General features: G+C 49.8%; 1 protein-coding gene across 2 annotated transcripts in view; it reads right to left on the reverse strand.

Annotated features, from left to right (window-relative positions):
- The window catches only part of TSPAN9 (tetraspanin 9), a 194,041-nt gene that overhangs the window by 158,977 nt on the left and 18,067 nt on the right, over positions 1-16,997 (reverse strand). Inside the window, exon 3 of one of the 2 annotated variants that reach the window (XM_036251963.1) lies at positions 2,960-3,097. The exons of the other annotated variant lie outside the window; for it this stretch is intronic. The gene's annotated coding sequence lies outside the window, so the exon portion shown is untranslated. The remainder of the gene's footprint in view (positions 1-2,959; positions 3,098-16,997) is intronic. 2 annotated transcript variants of the gene reach the window in all.

Genomic DNA, 16,997 nt, shown 5'->3' on the forward strand with positions numbered 1-16,997 from the left:
GCTCCAAACCACGGAGGTTCCTGGGGCCAAGATGACCAGTCTCCCGAGCCCTCAGCCCTGTGCCCCAAGCTCTCCCATACCATCCACCGAAGTTCTGTCTTTGCACCCTGCTTGCCATGCTTAATAGATGTCACCTGACACCATTCACATCCGGGGCGGGGGGAGGGATGGACACTGGGAAGAAGAAAGAGGAGGGTAAATGCTTTCCCACCAGTTACAGATGAGGAAACTGAGGCAAGGAAACTGCTGCTACCCGGCAGTAAGCCCAAGGCTGGTTCTCCGCTCAGACATGCCGGGCAGGAGCGCTGGAGCGAGGGCCACGGGACCTACGGGCAAACGCAGCGGGGCTGAGCTATGCGCCCTGTTCCACTGAAAAAAAATAAAAAGTGCCCTGGCCGCCCTGGCCAGTTTGGCTCAGCGGTTGGAGCGTCGGCCTGCGGTCCTGAGGGACCCGGGTTCGGTTCCCGCTAAGGGCATATACCTCGCTTGCAGTTTGTCCCCGGCCCTGGTCGGTTGTGCGGGTGGCAGCCACTCGATGTGTTCCTTTCGCATCGATGTCTCTCTCTCTCTCTCTCTGTTCCTCTCTCTCCCTCCCACTCTACCTGAACAAAAAATGGAAAAATGTCCTCGGGTGAGGATAGAAAAAAAAGAAAAAAGAAAAAGTGCCCTGGCCAATGTGGCTCCGTTGGTTAGAGCATCGACCTGTATACCAAAAGATCTCGTTTTTGATTCCCATTCAGGGCACACACCCAGGTTTTGGGTTCGATCCCCGGTTGGGGCATGTGTGGAAGGCAACCAATTGATGTTCTCTCTCACATCCATGTTTCTCCCCCTTCCCTCCCCTTCTAAAATCAATAAGCATTATCTTCAGGTGAGGATTTTTTTAAAATCACTTAAAAAACAAAAGTAGGGAATCAGGTTATCCAATAGGAGAGACGGGTTAACCATCCTCATCATCCTCGTCACCACCCCGCCAGCTACATAGTGCTTTCTATATACCAGCTGGGTTCTAGATGCTTTACAAATGCCAGCTCACTTAATATGCCCAATAACCTGGTGAACTGGTGCTTTGTCACCCCCATTTTACAGAGGAGAAAAGGGTCTTGAAGAACTTGCCCAAGGTCATGTGACTAGGGAATGGCAGGCCGGGATCTGAACACGTAGCCTCAACGATGTCCGATGCTGCCTCTCACCACACAAGCTCCTCCACTCCCAGGTCCCCCTTCACCTCCCAAGCCATGAGGTGACCGGCTAGCAGGCGAACTCCCAGGCCCTGCGGTTCCACTACCTGTAGCAACAGCCTCCCAAGGCGTTTCCTCCAATCAGGAGCCGAGGGCTCCAATCTTGGTGACGGGCTCCGCAGATGTTCTACCCTTGACCTCCTGTCCTTCTCCAGGCTGGGACAAGATACAAGAGGAGGCAGGAGCCAGAGTTCTACCATGATATTCTGTGCCCACTGACTCGGAACCCCAAAACAGATGGACAGGGGCATTTCTGAATGAGTAACTAACCACAGAAAAATCAAGTTATGTAAACCAGCCTGGAACATAGTTAGAAAGAAATCAGGCATGGGCTTTCAAGAAATCAAGCAGAGGAAGTGGGAAATGCCCAAAATGTGGGCTCCGGCTCTGTTCTTGCCTTGGGGCAGAGCCGGGACCGTTGTGGGTTTCTAGACTGTTCCTGATTACAAAATTACAAGGCTTTTAACCCATGGGCAGCAGCAGAGGAATCGCTAAACACATTTGGATTCTCCCACCAAAAGAAGGGAGGGAGGCCGAGGATACAGAAATCAGACAGATAAATGAAGCTCCGGTTCCTCTTCCCTCCCCGTGTTCTGTTGTTGCTGAACTGCTTGTACCAATGGGCCTCTTGTCACCATCCCCCTCCTGCAGCTTCTAAAACTGAGCCCAAGAAATATATCAACTGCTTGGCCTCATCAGGACAGGAGGGGACAGTGGGGGAAACTCCGGGCAGAGCGAGCGGCCCCGCCACGCCCATCAGGGAGCCGGGCGATGACGGTAGTCTGTGCTGCCTCCTAGAATCCGCTTGGAAAGCGGGAGGGGGGAACTGGACACGCTTTAGCTGAAATTCCCTATTTTTCATAAGTTAGATGAAGATATCTTTCCTGCTTGAGCATCTTCTTCAATAAAACCATCCTGCTGGTAAAGGTGAAGATTTGTCACCCTCAAAGGCTTACAACTCATTCTGGCACTCTGTACATCTCCAAAGGGCAGGCTCAGGCCGAGCCCAGGAACAAGCAAGCTGGGCGTGCTTGGCGGCAACAGGGTGGCGGGGTCTAGAAATGAAGTGATCTGAGAGACAGCTGGTGGAAGCGGAGACAAGACGGAAGAGTAGCTGTTGTCAAATACTTCTGGGTTGTCATGTGGACGGGGGAGCTCTGCCCTTTTACCTACAAGAAAACTGAGGCTTAGAGAGGATCAGCATCTTGCCAGGCCAACCAGCTGGGCAGCAACAGAGCTGAACTGTGAAGCCGGGCAGTGCCCCAGGGCCTGCATCCTGACCCACTGCACTGCTCACGGGGCAACTGCCTTGGTGGTGGAAGGAGCCAGTCACAGAAGCCCACATACTATATGAGTCCATTTATATGAAATGTCCATAATAGAAATATCTATAGAGATGCAAAGTAGATGGTGGGCTTGGCCTGGGATGGGAAGAAATGGGGGGATGACAGCGATGGCGAATGGGTACGGGCTTTCCTTTGGGGGCGATGACAGTTCTAAAATGGACAGTTGTGATGGTCCCACAATTGAGAATACACTAGAAACCACTGACTTGCACATTTTAAATGGGTGAATTTTATGGTCTATAAACCATATCAATAAAGCTGTTTAAAAAAAGAACTAGTTGGCTATCTTCCTTAATTTTGACAGATTACAGGGAACTCGATAAGAGAAAGTCTATGAATCAAGTGAGGGACAGCAGCAGCTCACAAACTCACAACCTCTTGTCCGAGATGTCACTCACTCAGCCAGCAAGTATTTCTCAGGAACCTGCTACAGGCCACAATCTAGCATGCTCAACATCAGAGGTCAGTGAACTAGAGTCCACAGGCCAAATCCAGCCTGCCAGGCAAAATCTGCCAGGGGAAGGAAACAGATGAGTGATAACAGTCAGGGCCTCCTGGTGGAGTTTACATCCCAGTGAGAAGGACTACCATTGGGGCAAGGTCAATCATAAATGGAGAGAAATGTTATAAAGGAAAGAACCTCCAGCCTGGGAGAGCTCAGCACAAGGGAACGACCTAGGCCAGGGCTCAGGGCAGGCTTCCTAGCAGATGCCTTGACTCTGACACCTGAAGGGACAGGAGGAAGCCACATTTACAGAGGCCCTGGGGGAGGGGGCCATGTGGCCTGGTGGAGGACTAAAGGCAGGCCACCAGGGCAGCAGTGCAGGGTGGAGGCAGGGCCTGCAGGGCGGCCTGCGCTCCCTGTCTGTGCTCCCGCCCAAGCCCAGGCCTCTCAGCCCCAGGTCCAACCCCTGGAGGCTGTGGAAACGGGCTGAGCCCACCTGACAGCACTAACTGTACAAACCCTCTGCCTGATGACCTAAGAAGACAGAGGCTGGAGAGCTAATCAGTGGGAAATGTTTCTTGATCACCTAACAAAGTGCTCATCACTTTCTTTCTCTTTCTTTTTATCCTTTTTCTAATCCTCACCCGAGGATATTCTTTCCAATGATTTTTAGAGAGAGTAGAAGGGGGGGTGAAGAGAGAAACATCGATGTGAGAGAAACACATGACTGGCTGCCTCCCTCATGCACACTGACCAGGATCAGGGATGGAACCTGCAACCTAGGTACATGCCCTTGACCAGGAATCGAACCTGAGACCCTTTGGTCCATAGGCCGATGCTCTAGCCACTGAATCACACTGGCCACGGCAATGCCCATCCCTTTCTTTATCCAATATCATACAGGACACAAAATAAGAAAAAGATGCCATCTCTGACTTCAAAAAGGAAACCAGAGTTGATCCAACAAGCTCAAGTCCTCAGCTCTGTTACACGAATGTGACGGCACTCACCCAGGGCCTGGACGGGGCTTCCCCAGGGCTCCCAGAGGACTGTTCCCTCGACTCCTGGAGCTCGATATCAAATGTAACATGTCCCTACCCACCCCACACAAAATAATTCACCTGCCTTCTCTCTTTCTCCCCTCTTCCCCAAGCCCCTCTCCCTTCACTCTCTCTCCCCAACCCCTCCCGTCCTAGCCATTCCGTATGCCCTGACCTTGCTTAGATTTCTCCAGTACACTTAACCCTGCCTGTTATACATGTATCTGTTTGTTCAGTGACCAGCTTACACTAAGGAGCCTTATGAGGACCGGAACTTTGTTTTTTCACAGCTGTATTTCCAGAACCGAGACCTGACATAAGAGTCAGCTCTCAAATAAATTATTTATGGAATAAATGCAAACACAAAATACTTAAGAAAAATGTAATGCCTAAATTCCTTATTTGCAAACTTGGGCAAGATATTTCTTTATGGCTCAGTCTCCTCATTTGCAAAATAAAAATAATAAAAGTATCTATTTTGTGAATAAATAAGGTAATGCACATAAATGTTGGTTATTATTGTTATTACCATGATCTCTTGTTATGGGTCTATTTTGTGTCATGTGTTAAAGGAGTAGGTTTAAACACATATCTCATTTACTTATCATATAAACTCCATGAGATAACTTTTATTACAAATTCTCTCTAGACAGATAAGACTAGGTAAACTGTCCAAGGTCACAGAATGAGTAAATTAAAATTTAAACCAGCACCACTGGGCTTCAAGGTCCACGCTCCTTCCTCTGTGCCCACCTGCAAATAAAAATGCCAAAGGAGCTCTGGCTGGTTTGGCTCAGCGGTTGGAGCATCAGCCTGCGGTCCAGAGAGACCCGGGTTTGGTTCCCGCTAAGGGCATGTACCACGGTTGCAGTTTGTCCCCGGCTCTGGTTGGGTCATGCAGGTGGCGACCACTCAACGTGTCCCTTTCACGTCGATGTTTCTCTCTCTCTATCTTCCTCTCTATCCCTCCCACTCTATCTGAACAAAAAGACAAAGGAATGTCCTCAGGTGAGGATAAAATAAAAAAAATGCCAAAGGATCCCAGCCGGTGTGGCTCAGTGGTTAAGCATTGACCCATGCACCAAGGTGGCCAGTTCGATTCCCGGTCAGGGCACATGCCCAGGTTGTGGGCCCAGTGCCCAGTGAGGGGCACACAGGAGGCAGCCAATTGATGTTCTCTCTCATCAATGCTTCTATCTCTCTCTCTCCCTTTCCCTTCCTCTCTCTCTAAAATCAATAAAGAAAAAAAATTTTTTTTTAATGTATAGCTCAGTGGTTTTGGGCACGTGCCCTGACCGGGAATCGAACTGGCGACCTCCTGGTGCATGGGTCGACGCTCAACCACTGAGCCACACCGGCTGCGCAAAAAAAATTTTTAAATAAAAATGCCAAAGGAGGCTGGAGAGAGAAGACTGACATATCCTGGAGCAGGTGGGGCCTGCCCCTGAAGGAACAGGGATTGGGACTCCGTACTGAGGAGTAAAAGGACTCAGAATGGACAAAAGTCATTCTAGGTCAAAAAAAAGGAGGTGAGGCAGTTTTTTTCCACAAGAGACTTACACTGTCGTAATACAAACAAGAAAGGACAATGGTGGAATCACAGGACTGGCACTTGGATGAAACCTGAGATGCATCCTGTCCAACCACTCGTTTTATGCAGCAAGAAACTAAGCTGGACAAGTGACCTGTGAACAGTTGTGAAAGCAGATTGTGCCTATGTTGATGCTTCCGTTCTAAACTAGGTGCGTTCTTACTCTTATTCATTTAATTCCTCTTCAAACATCACAGAAGTAAACGTGCCCACTGCAGCCAGAGAGATTAAGCCAAATGTGGAAAAAGTTAAATGTCCCACCACTAGCCATAAACTACGTTACAGTTGTACATTTAACAGGTTCCGAGTCACGTGTAGTGGCTTGCATAGCAGAACAGAGTTGGAACCTGGGTGAAGTGTGCTTGTTTCCACTTTTGTTTCCAAGCCTGTTTGCAGTTCATTTGTTCATTCAGTCATTCCTTCATTCAGCAATTATGAGGATCTCATTAAAACTGACACAGTTCTGATGACTAGGATTATGCAATGAATATCCGTAATAAAATGATCCTTCAGGCCTTCCCCACAAAGGCTGAAGGGAGACACTGTTTGTTCAAAACAGAAACGGGGCAACGAACTACACTACCTCCCTCATCTAGCGGAGCTCTCGGCGAGAACGTGTGCACGCACGGCTGCTGCCGGTGCCTCCTGACACAGGGCAGAGGCTTTTGTTGTTAATCCTCACCGGAGGATTTTTTTTTAGAGAGCGTGGAAGGGAGGGAAGTGGCGGGGGGGCAAGAGAAACATCAATGTGAGAGAGACACATCGATTGGTTGCCTCCCACACTCGCGCCCTGACCAGGGGTGGGGATCAAACCTGCAACCCAGGTACGTGCCCTTGACCAGGATCAAACCCACATCAAACCCACAACCCTTTGGTGTGCAGGCCAACGTTCTAACCACTGAACCACACCGGCCAGGGCAAGAAAGAGACTTTTAAGACATAAACCCACAATTTCAAAGAGAGCAGAAAACGAGATGATAATTTTAGAGACTAGCGGGTCAAAGGACAGGTGTTAATTGACATAAGAAACGTAAGGAAGCAGTGACGTCCAGAGTCCACAGAAGGCGTAGTGAGGGCAGCAGCAGCAGGGGCCACCCAGGGGCCGGATTACAGTCTGCTTTAGAAGGAGTCCCACCTCCCTCAGGCAGGTGACTAGCTCCCCTAACCCCTACCCCAGGGGTTCACTTTTTGGAGACAGTGAAGCAGAAGGTCTATGGGCTGGGGAAACAGTGCAGGGAATAAAGGCAGGACACCTCACTGAAAACGGGGTAAGCTGAAGCACAGGAGACCCAGATCCCTGTTCTCTCCCACGAAGTTCCTGGGCACAAGGGTCAGCCTATTCTTCTCTAGGGAATCTAAACAGCTCAGAACAGGCCTAAATGAAACAGTCCACCCAGGTCACCCTAGGTAAAGCCCAGAGCCCACAAATCACACACACACACACACACACACAGCTTAATATACTACACACATGCAACCAGATCACCAAGGAACACTAGACTTCAGGAGAAAGCCTGTCACAGGAAAGACAGAGGGAAAATACACGCACACTTTACAGAAAATGATGAGGAAAAACCTTTCCTCTCCAAAATAAAGCTAGCATTAATGGCCCCAGAGAAATAAGAGGTGATACTGCATCCATGAAACCAAACAGAATGCTGTTTTTTAAAAGGTATCTTTAGCCCTGGCCAGTTTGGCTCAGCAGTTAGAGCACTGGCCCTAGGACCAAGGGGTCGAGGGTTCAAGTCCAGTCAAGGGCACATACCTGGGTTGCAGGTTCAATCCCTAGCCCTGGTACGGATCGTGTGGGAGGCAGCCAATCAATGTGTTTCTCTCTCATCGATGTTTCTCTCTCTCTCTCTCTCTCTCTCTCTCTCTCTCTCTCTCTCCCCACCCCCTCCCCCTCCCCCTCCCTCCCTCTCTCCCACTCTCTAAACATCAGTGAAAAAATATCCTCAAGTGAGGATTAACCAAAAAAAAAAAAAAAAAAAAAGAAAAGAAAACTTATAATTGTGTTTCAAGATTGAAAGGGTCCAGAGCGCACTGGATGAAAGTACACCCACACTAAGGCATGTCATCTGTGAAATTTCAGAACAACTAGAGAGAGTGAACACTCTTACACAGGACACTAGAGATTCCAGAGAGAAAATTCACGTCATGTACAAAGGATTAAAATCGAAATGGCATTAGACTTCTCAACAGTAACTCTGGAATTTAAAAGAAAATTAAGCAATGCTTTGCACAAAAAAGATCCGTAGCCTAGAACCCTACAGCCAGCCAGAACGTCAACACCGTGTGAGTGAAGAAGGAACACCTTCTTGGAGATGCAAGGCCAACAGTACAGAGCACCTCCTCTGCGGCACAACACTCCGCCTCTGGTGCCCGTACCCCACGGCGCTGCACGTGCCAGTTACTCACTGCCTACCCCGCTACGCTGCAGGGGGAAACTCTTACTCCTCTCAGCAGCTTCAGCACATGGTGCTATGGGTTACATAAGAAAGGTACCCTGCACAGCAAGGGGGAGCAAGGAATGCTTAGCGGGGGGAGGTGACATCTGAACTGCGTCCTCAAGGATCATTAAGGATATAGAGCACCGTGTAGGTCCAGGAAGCAGGAATATCTGCAAAGGCTGGGGGACCTGTCCAATCCATCAATCTGCTGACCCAGGCAAAAATCCTAGCCGATTTAGGTAAAACCCAAGCCAGGAACATAAGAGTCCATGCCCAAGTGGCATCAGTGATATTACCAGGTATTTGGGTTAATTTTAAACATCTTTCCAAAACAAGATGATATACAAATCAACAAAATACAACCAATCTGAACACAAGGAATGAGGACAAGGATGCAAAAGGCTGGCTCTGGGTGTGACTTAAGAGTCCCTGGAGCAGCCTGGCCACCCCACAGGGCACAGGCCACCATAAAGTCACTGAAACCAGACCTAGCACCAAGCATGCAGAGGCTCTGAATGAAGGGCACCCTGGACCTGGAGGCCGGGCTGGGGCAAGGGAGTTCTCTGCACTTGGGCCTTCTCTCCTCCCCCCACTGTGAAAACCAGAGCTTTAAGCTCATGAAGATCCCAGGCCCAGACTGTGCATGAAGGCTCCGTCAGCTAATGGCTGGGAATACAGTCCAGGTCCCCAGGCCACCTCCCACCCCCTACAGTCCTGGCGGGTTGACCTCAGGTTTCCATGCAGATATTCACTTGCTGGATTGCAAGGTAAGAAGAAACGGCCAAGGATGAATAACAGTCTCGCCCCTCCACCACTCTAACTCAAATTTATGAAGGCAGCTTCCTAGTGCCTCCCGCCCCTCGGTGCTTCCTTTCCCCAGCCCTGCAAGGAGGCAGCTGGCAGCTCAAGTCTAATTGGAGTCCCACAGCCCCATGATGATCTCCGCGCTCTGCAGTGGTGGCTTCAGCAGCAGCAGTGAGATTTCTGAAATAGAAACAAAGTGAGGGCCTGTTCACTTGGCTTCTGCGGCTGGTAACCCGCTGGGATCTGAGCAGCCAAAAAGGAGCCTTTCCTTCCCAAAACGGTCCTTTTACATGCTGCTGAACAATGCGCCCTCTTCCCCGGGCATGCCAAGGTCTGGCTCTGCTGACGGTATAGGTTCAAGGTCAGGAGTGCATTCAGCTCCAGCTCCGGAACCAGGGCCGAGGCTGGTGCAGTGCAGCCAGGGAGCCCAGCCAGAGGTGCTGCCTTCTCTTTGTAAGAATTTCCCTGCCTCCCACCTCCAGGTCCCTTCTTTGATGGTTTTACAGACATTCCACATTTCACAGATACACTCCTAGTCTGAGGCTCTCCGAGCCTGAACCTGTGTGTGGCCCTTCTCTGGGGTTCTCACTCTTCTGTGTGGCACAGGCGGGTGAGCTGAGGTGCGGGCGGGGCAGCCCGAAAGCTGCTGCTGTGGGGACGGCGCTGCTGTGACCAATTCTCATATCAGGGCAACGCCCAGCTGGGGTGCCTATCTCTCTCTTTTTTTTTTAATCCTCATTCGAGGATATTTTTCCATTTATCTTCAGATAGAGTAGGAGACAGGGAGAGAGAAAGAGAGAAACATCGATGTGAGAGAGACACATCGACTGGCTGCCTCCCGCATGACCCCAACCAGGGCCGGGGATAAAGTGCAACTGAGGTATGTGCCCTTGGCCGGAATTGAACCCACGACTCTTTGGGCCTCGGGCCGATGCTCTAACCACTGAACAAACCGGCCAGGGCTGGGGTGCCTATCTCTGACAGGTGCACCCAGACACCACCCTGTGGGTGTAGAAGGGTGTGTGCATTTTTAGTGAACTGGGCAAGCACGTGAGCAAGCATGCAAGTGTGTGAGGACATGAATGTGAACAACATGTGCTGCATGCTACAAGTGAATGTGCATGTGTGAGGGGGAAGGCAGAGTGTGAGGGTGCGTGAGTGTGTATGTGACATGTGTGAGAATAGGAGTATGAACAAACATGTGAGTGTGTGTACAAGAGAGCACGCATTGTGTGTGCATGTGTAGGGATGAAGGTACAGCTAGGTGTGTATATGAGCAAGCACGTGTGAGAACATGAAAGAGTACATGAACACAAAATATGCATGCATGCATGGAAGTACACACAGAGCAGGCCCTGGGCCACCAGGGCCACATAGGCAACTTGAGACAGCTCCTAGCAAGGGCAGAGTACCACCAGCCCTCACCTCCCACATCCAGACATCATAGCACATGGTAAACAAATCCAGAACCAGTGTCCTCAGTCACCTCTTCCCTCTGCCCACTCAGGGTGAGCTGCACCCAGGCCCGGGCCTCTGGGTTCTCTCCCACACTCCAGCCCAGCCTGCCTCTCTGACCCCAATTTTCCACCCTGCAGCAGGTTTTTTTTTTAAAGAAGGGAAAATCCCCCTTACTTCCTTAGAGAGCAATAAATATGAGGATTATGGAAGTGACACTCTGAAAATGATCTGAGCTACTTGGAAGAAAAGGGGTAGATAAAATACAGAACAGTTTGGCCCAGACTTCACTCAGAAAGGGAGGGAGGTTCTGTCTCTAGGGAGGGAAGACCATCTGTAGTGGTGTCCTGCTGCCTGCCTTGGAGCGCTGGGTCCGGTCGAGAGTACAAAGTCCAGGTCTCTGAGTAACAGGGCTTGTCTAATATGCCAAACACAAAGACACGGGGTCCTTGCAGGCCCACAGAGACTGCTGTCTGGAGACAGGGCACAAATTTCACTCCCCAAGCAGACTTCCCCCAGCTGGAAGCAATTTGCTCCACCTTCCACCATGCCAGAGTTTTAAAGGAGCCTGCCCCGCACCCCTCTGCTCAGTGGCCAGCTGAACACATAAGGGTAGCCAAGAATGGTAACAGGGTCAGCCTGACTGTCACACCCAGATGTTTCCTCAATGTCACCTAAACAATTTCTCCCTATGCCCCTGAAAACTGGACAATAGTCAAGAGCACAAACTTTGGAATCAGACTGACCTAAGCTGACAGCCAGCTCTACCAGCTGAGAGTTGTGCTTCCTCCTAAGTAAGGTGGACATAAAGTTGCTGGGAGGATTGAATAAAATATGCACATGAGGGGTTTGCACACTGCCTAGCACTCCATAAGCACCTGATTGCTAAGTTACTATTGTTGCTGTTGCTGCTACTTACTCTGTCGATTCTCTACACAGGGGCCACAGTGATCCTTTTCAAATATAAGATGGTCACCCTGGCCAGGTAGCTCAGTTGGTTAGAGCATCGTCCCCACATGCCAAGGTTGCGGGTTCAATCTCTGGTCAAGGCACATGCAAGAAGCAACCAAAGAATGCATAAATAAATGGAACAACAAATCAATGTCTCGCTCTCTTTCTCTCTCTCACTCTCTCTCCTCCTTCCTCTCTCTCTCAAATCAATAAATAAACATTTTAAAATATATATTTTTTTATCCTTACCAAGGACATTTTTGCATTTATCTTCAGATAGAGTTGGGGGGAGAGAAAGAGAGAGAAACATCTATGTAAGAGAGACACACCAAATGGTTGCCACCCACACGATCCCAACCGGGGCAAGGAACAAACTTCAACCAAGGTGCGTGCCCTTAGCAGGAACTGAACCTGGGACTTTCCGGTCCACAGGCCGACGCTCTAACCCCTGAGCAAAACTGGCCAGGGATGGATGGATGGATAGATAGATAGATAGATAGATAGATAGATAGATAGATAGATAGACGATAGATAGACAAATTTTTTTTTTTTTAAGAAAAAGAAATGTAAGGCAGGTCTGACTCTCCTTGGTCAAATTCCTCCATTGGCTCCCAGCTCTCCCCTCATAAAAGCCAAAGTCCTCAAAATAGTCTTCAAGGCTCTATGTGACCCAAATCCCAGGCCCTTCCCCTTGCTCACTTCACTCCAGCTGTACAGGGCTCAAGCAAGTCCACACATACCTACCTCAGAGCCTTTGCGCACCCTGTCCCGCTGCCCTAGGATGCACCTCCCACAGGACTTGCTCCACCTCTTCTTCCATCTCTACTCAAGACATCTCAGCAAGGCCTTCCCTAAGTACCCAGTTTAAACCGTAATCCTCGCCCTGGCCGGTTTGGTTCAGCGGTTAGAGCGTTGGCCTGCGGTCCTGAGAGACCCGGGTTCGGTTCCCGCTACGGGCACGTACCTCGGTTGCAGTTTGTCCCTGGCCCTGTTCAGTTGTGCGGGTGGCAGCCACTCGATGTGTTCCTTTCACATCGATGTTTCTCTCTCTCTCTCTGTTCCTCTCTCTCCCTCCCACTCTACCTGAACAAAAAATGGGAAAATGTCCTCGGGTGAGGATAAAATAAATAAATAAATAAACCGTAATCCTTGACCCCATCCCATCCTCCCGCCCCCTCCCTGTTTCACTTTTCTCTATAGCATCTGTCACCATCTGATATACTACAAATTTTAATTATTTACTTATTGTCTGTCTCCCCCACCAAAACATAAGCTCTGGGAGACAGGACTTTTTCTTTACTCCCGCATCCCCAGGCCCGGAACAGTACCTGGCCCAGAGCAGCCCCTGAAATAATTGTGGAATGAATGCGTCTCAGGGATGCTTACGGTAAACCAAGTTGAGGCTAGGATCAGAAATGCAAGTCCAAAGACCCACTCACAAATTGTCAGTTCCTTGCGGCTCACTGGCCAGCTCTGGAAAAAAAAATCCTCATTGCAGCCTCTTCACAAAGTCACTGTCAGGAGGAAAGGAGAGTAAGAATGTCTGGGAATAGCCCTGGCCAGTTTGGCTCAGCGGTTGGAGCGTCAGCCTGCAGTCCAGAGAGACCCAGGTTCAATTCCCGCTAAGGGCACGTACCTCGGTTGCAGTTTGTCCCCAGCCCTGGTTGGGTCCCTTTCACGTCGGTATTTCTCTCTCTCTCTTCCTCTCTCTCCCTCCCACTCTATCTGAACAAAAAATGGAAAAAATGTCCTCGGGTGAGGATAAAAAAAAAAATGTCTGGGAATATACCTTGGTGCTTTCATAATGGGGAGCCCTACAGAAATAAAAGACTCCAAATCTATTTCTCCAGCATCCTCCCCAGGCCCCTTTCAGCCCCAGCGCAGGCGCCCTGAGTGCTAAGAGGATACGACAGAAAGGGATCTACACAGACACACGTCCGGCCTTGAAGAGTTCTTCTGACAGGCAGGTACCTCCGATACCCTTCCCCACTGAATCCCCACTGAATCCCTGCTGCCAAGGACCTGCATGCATACATTAGATGCTCAATAAATGTCTCGCAAAAGCATAAATGAGCAAATCCCATACTGATAACCACAAAGAAAATAGAAAGATCGCCAATTTTCAAATCCTGAATAAAATATTCATGCAGTCAACAGCTACCACAGATAAGACTGACAGAAACATATATTTCCATTATCTTCATATCAAGGGCAAGTGTATTCTACGGCAGACACGAAGGCACTGGTGAAGAAAGCCCCAGGGATGGGAGAACAACTTCAGGAAACTATTTCAATGAGTGCATTTCAAGAATTAGGCCAAACTACTGCAGATCATGACAGAATGCACTCCGTCAATATTAGCTGTAATTATGTCGTTGCTTTTATTATTGTCTTGGCCTCTCTCCAACGGAACAAGCAGGGAACAGGAGAAAAAGCACTAGGTTTCCTATCCTACAGTAAGTAGTCTGGGCACGCGGCTTCCCTCGTGAAACTCATCTTCCTTGCCTGTAACCTGGAAGGGGACAGGTTGAGTGCCGCACAGGCCTGGCTGCATGGATGCTGGCACTCCCTTCTCTAGACACTTTCATTCAGCCCTCAAACATGGCCTGGCCAGTTTGGCTCAGGGTTAGAGCATCGGCCCGCAGACCAATGAGTCGCGGGTTCGATTCTGGTCTAGGGCACGTACTTCAGTTGTGGTTCATCCCCGGCTCTGGTCGGGGTCATGCAGGAGGCAGCCAGTCTTTGTGTACACAGCAGTTTTTCTCTCTCTCCCCACTTCACACTCTATCTGAAGATAAATGGAAAAATATCCTCGGGTGAGGATTAAAAAAAAAGTCTGTTGCGCGCCTATATTGCGCCAGAGGCCATCTCGACACTGGCCAGAGTGCATACAGAGAGCCGTGCCCTCCCTGGAGCACCCTTTCCGGTGGGGAGCTGACTTCGCGAGCCAAATGCAGTCAGGCTCCAGCCCTCCAGGCACATCAGTTTTCAGATAACGTTCCTTTTCCTCCTGTGGGAGAAAGAACTCTCGTTTGCCAAACATTCCGAGCTTTTGGAGGAAAAGGCTAAATCCACAGTGCTTAGGACAGTGAACACTGCTCTGGGAAGTCAGGCGCCTCACACGCTAAAGGACATCCTGTAAATGAGCCCTTCCTCCAGCTCCTCAGTTTGGCTTTATTCTTCCCATTTTGCAGAGGAAGAAACTGAGGCTTCGCCCATGTCAAACTTGTGGACAAACTTGAGGACCAGAGAACCTCGAATCCCCAAGAGCGCTCCTCCACATTCATGACCGAGCCTGGCTCAGCTAGCTGAAGAGAGGACAGCACACTACTGGGAGCTCTCTCATCTCAGACCCGCTTTCTGCAAAGCCCTTACCCAGAGCCCACCCAGCTGTGACCTACCTGCCGGGGCCCAACCAGCTGCTGCAGAAACAATGAGGAGGCCACGGAGGCACCTCGGATTGCCCCAGCAGACGGAGATTCCTAAGTTAGCTGACAAAGCCTCCTTCCACAGCAAGGTTGGACAATAGCTCAGGGAAGCAGAAGATAGGCCGTTGGCTCATAATGCCTTCTGAGTCAGCGCCCTCCACTCTCCTCCAGCCACTGAGCTGCACACACACACACCCTTCCTGAGGTGGAATCTTACTTGAAGCTCTCTGGAGACCATCTCAAAAATGGGAAAAAGCAGATGCTTAAAGATTCTCTCAAGGAACCTGCCAGGACCACTACTAAGTGGGCCTCCATGGCATACCACGTACTGTCCTGCACCCAGCGGGGTGACACCTGCCTAGGAGGCTCCAGTCCAGGGAGGAGAGAGGACACGAGACCCGGAGAAACAAGCCAACGAGCAGGTCCAGAGCGGCAGTGTCTGTTCAGAGCTACGTTATAAGCGTGGAGAATGGCTGCAACCAGGCTGCCAGACTTTGCTGTGGGGGCAAGTGGGAGGCGAACGACGGGCCAGCCAGAGTCATCCACCATCTCAAAGGCACTGTGCATCCTGACACAGGAGACAATGGGGCAAAGCGCTGGCATAAGGGGCCAGCCCAGATCACTGGGGTGCCCGTCAGGCCGAAGTCAGAACGATGGAGACAAACACAGACATTGGTCAGTAGCCTCAAGGCCTGAGAAGAAATCCACTTTAGGCAAAAAGGAAGGGGTGTAGGATTGCACAAAGCAATAGTCAGGAACATGTTCCAGGAGTGTTTTCTGATTGTGCGTGTGCATGTGTAGGTTGGGGACGTGCAGTTGCAAAGGGGGGATGAATCATGGGGCTCAAAGAGAGGAGGAAAGTGAGGTTTAGAATTACTGAGAAGGGTATCCTAGAGATTATTTCATGCAACATATGTAACTTTACAATTCCAAACACAAAAAAGTAATCAATAGCCCGGCTGGTGTGGCTCGGTGGATTGAGCATTGTCCCATGGACTGAGAGGTCCCATTTCGATTCGCAGTCAGGGCACATGCCTGGGTTGCGGGCTCGATCCCCAGTAAGGGGCGTGCAGGAGGTAGCCGATGGATGTTTCACTCTCACATTGATGTTTCTATCTCTCTCTCCCTTCCTCTCTCTCTCTAAAAAAGCAATTTAAAAAAATGACCAATAAATATCAGTGTTGAGGGCTCACTACCTCCCAAGGTAGCCCATTTCTCTGCTGGATGGGCTCTAGCTGTAAGAAACTGGACCCAAATCTCATCTTCTGGAATTCCCTACCCATGGCTCCAGCTTTGGCCTCTGGAAACCAGAGGGTATGTTTAATCCCTCCTCTTCCACATCAATCCTGCATGGGTTAGGAAACTATTATTATGCCCAACTTCCCATAACACTCCACAAAAATAATTTCCAGGCAAAATGGATATTCCCAAATCCTATGTGGTGTAGTTTACACGATCTCAGTCACCCTCCTCTGAATAAATTCAGATCTGAAAGTGTCCCAAGCAGAATCAACAAAACCCAACACAGCAAGTGTGGGGTGAGCTCTACAGAGCACAAAGAGTCTAGTTAGTATTCCCAAGAGCTGAGCTCCATACGCAGGATGGTACTTTTCTTCTTAGCAACCACAGGACATGGTCAGCTTTTTTTTTTTTTTTTTTCACTGATTCATTCAGTCAATAAATATGAGCTGCCAGGCACTACTGGGCTAGCGAGGTACAAGGGCTACTAAGAAAAATGGCATATCATCTCTGTGCTCAGGGAGACAGCTTAATCAGAGAGATTTAAAAAAACAACAATAGATAAAACTATGAGAAAAGGAACATACTGCTTTTGGGGTCTTGTAGGAAGCTGACTAGGGATACCTCCCCAAGTGAGTCTTCCAAGAATGCAGGACTTCTGCCTACAGCCACAGCGACTGACCCGCCCCCTTCAACAGCTACAAAGCTGCACAGAACACGTGAAACAACCACTTCAGACGATGGACAACTGGCAGCACAGATCCATACTCCCTGAGACAGGAAACAAAAGAGTGAGTCCTGTGACAGCCCAGCCTGCTGCCTAGAGGCAGCTTCCACACAGCAGCACAGCAGGAGGAATCCAAAGGGTCCCACCAAGTCGAAGAAATAGAAATCACAGAGCTAGAACTGACGGGGCCCAATACTGGAAAGAAGGGGACTGCACCCAGAGTGCTCTGGAGAACTGCAGAAGGGTCCCCTTAAACCTCTGGCGGGTCTGCACATGGATG

This window comes from Molossus molossus, unplaced genomic scaffold (assembly GCF_014108415.1).
Source record: "Molossus molossus isolate mMolMol1 unplaced genomic scaffold, mMolMol1.p scaffold_m16_p_10, whole genome shotgun sequence".
Lineage (NCBI taxonomy): Eukaryota > Metazoa > Chordata > Mammalia > Chiroptera > Molossidae > Molossus > Molossus molossus.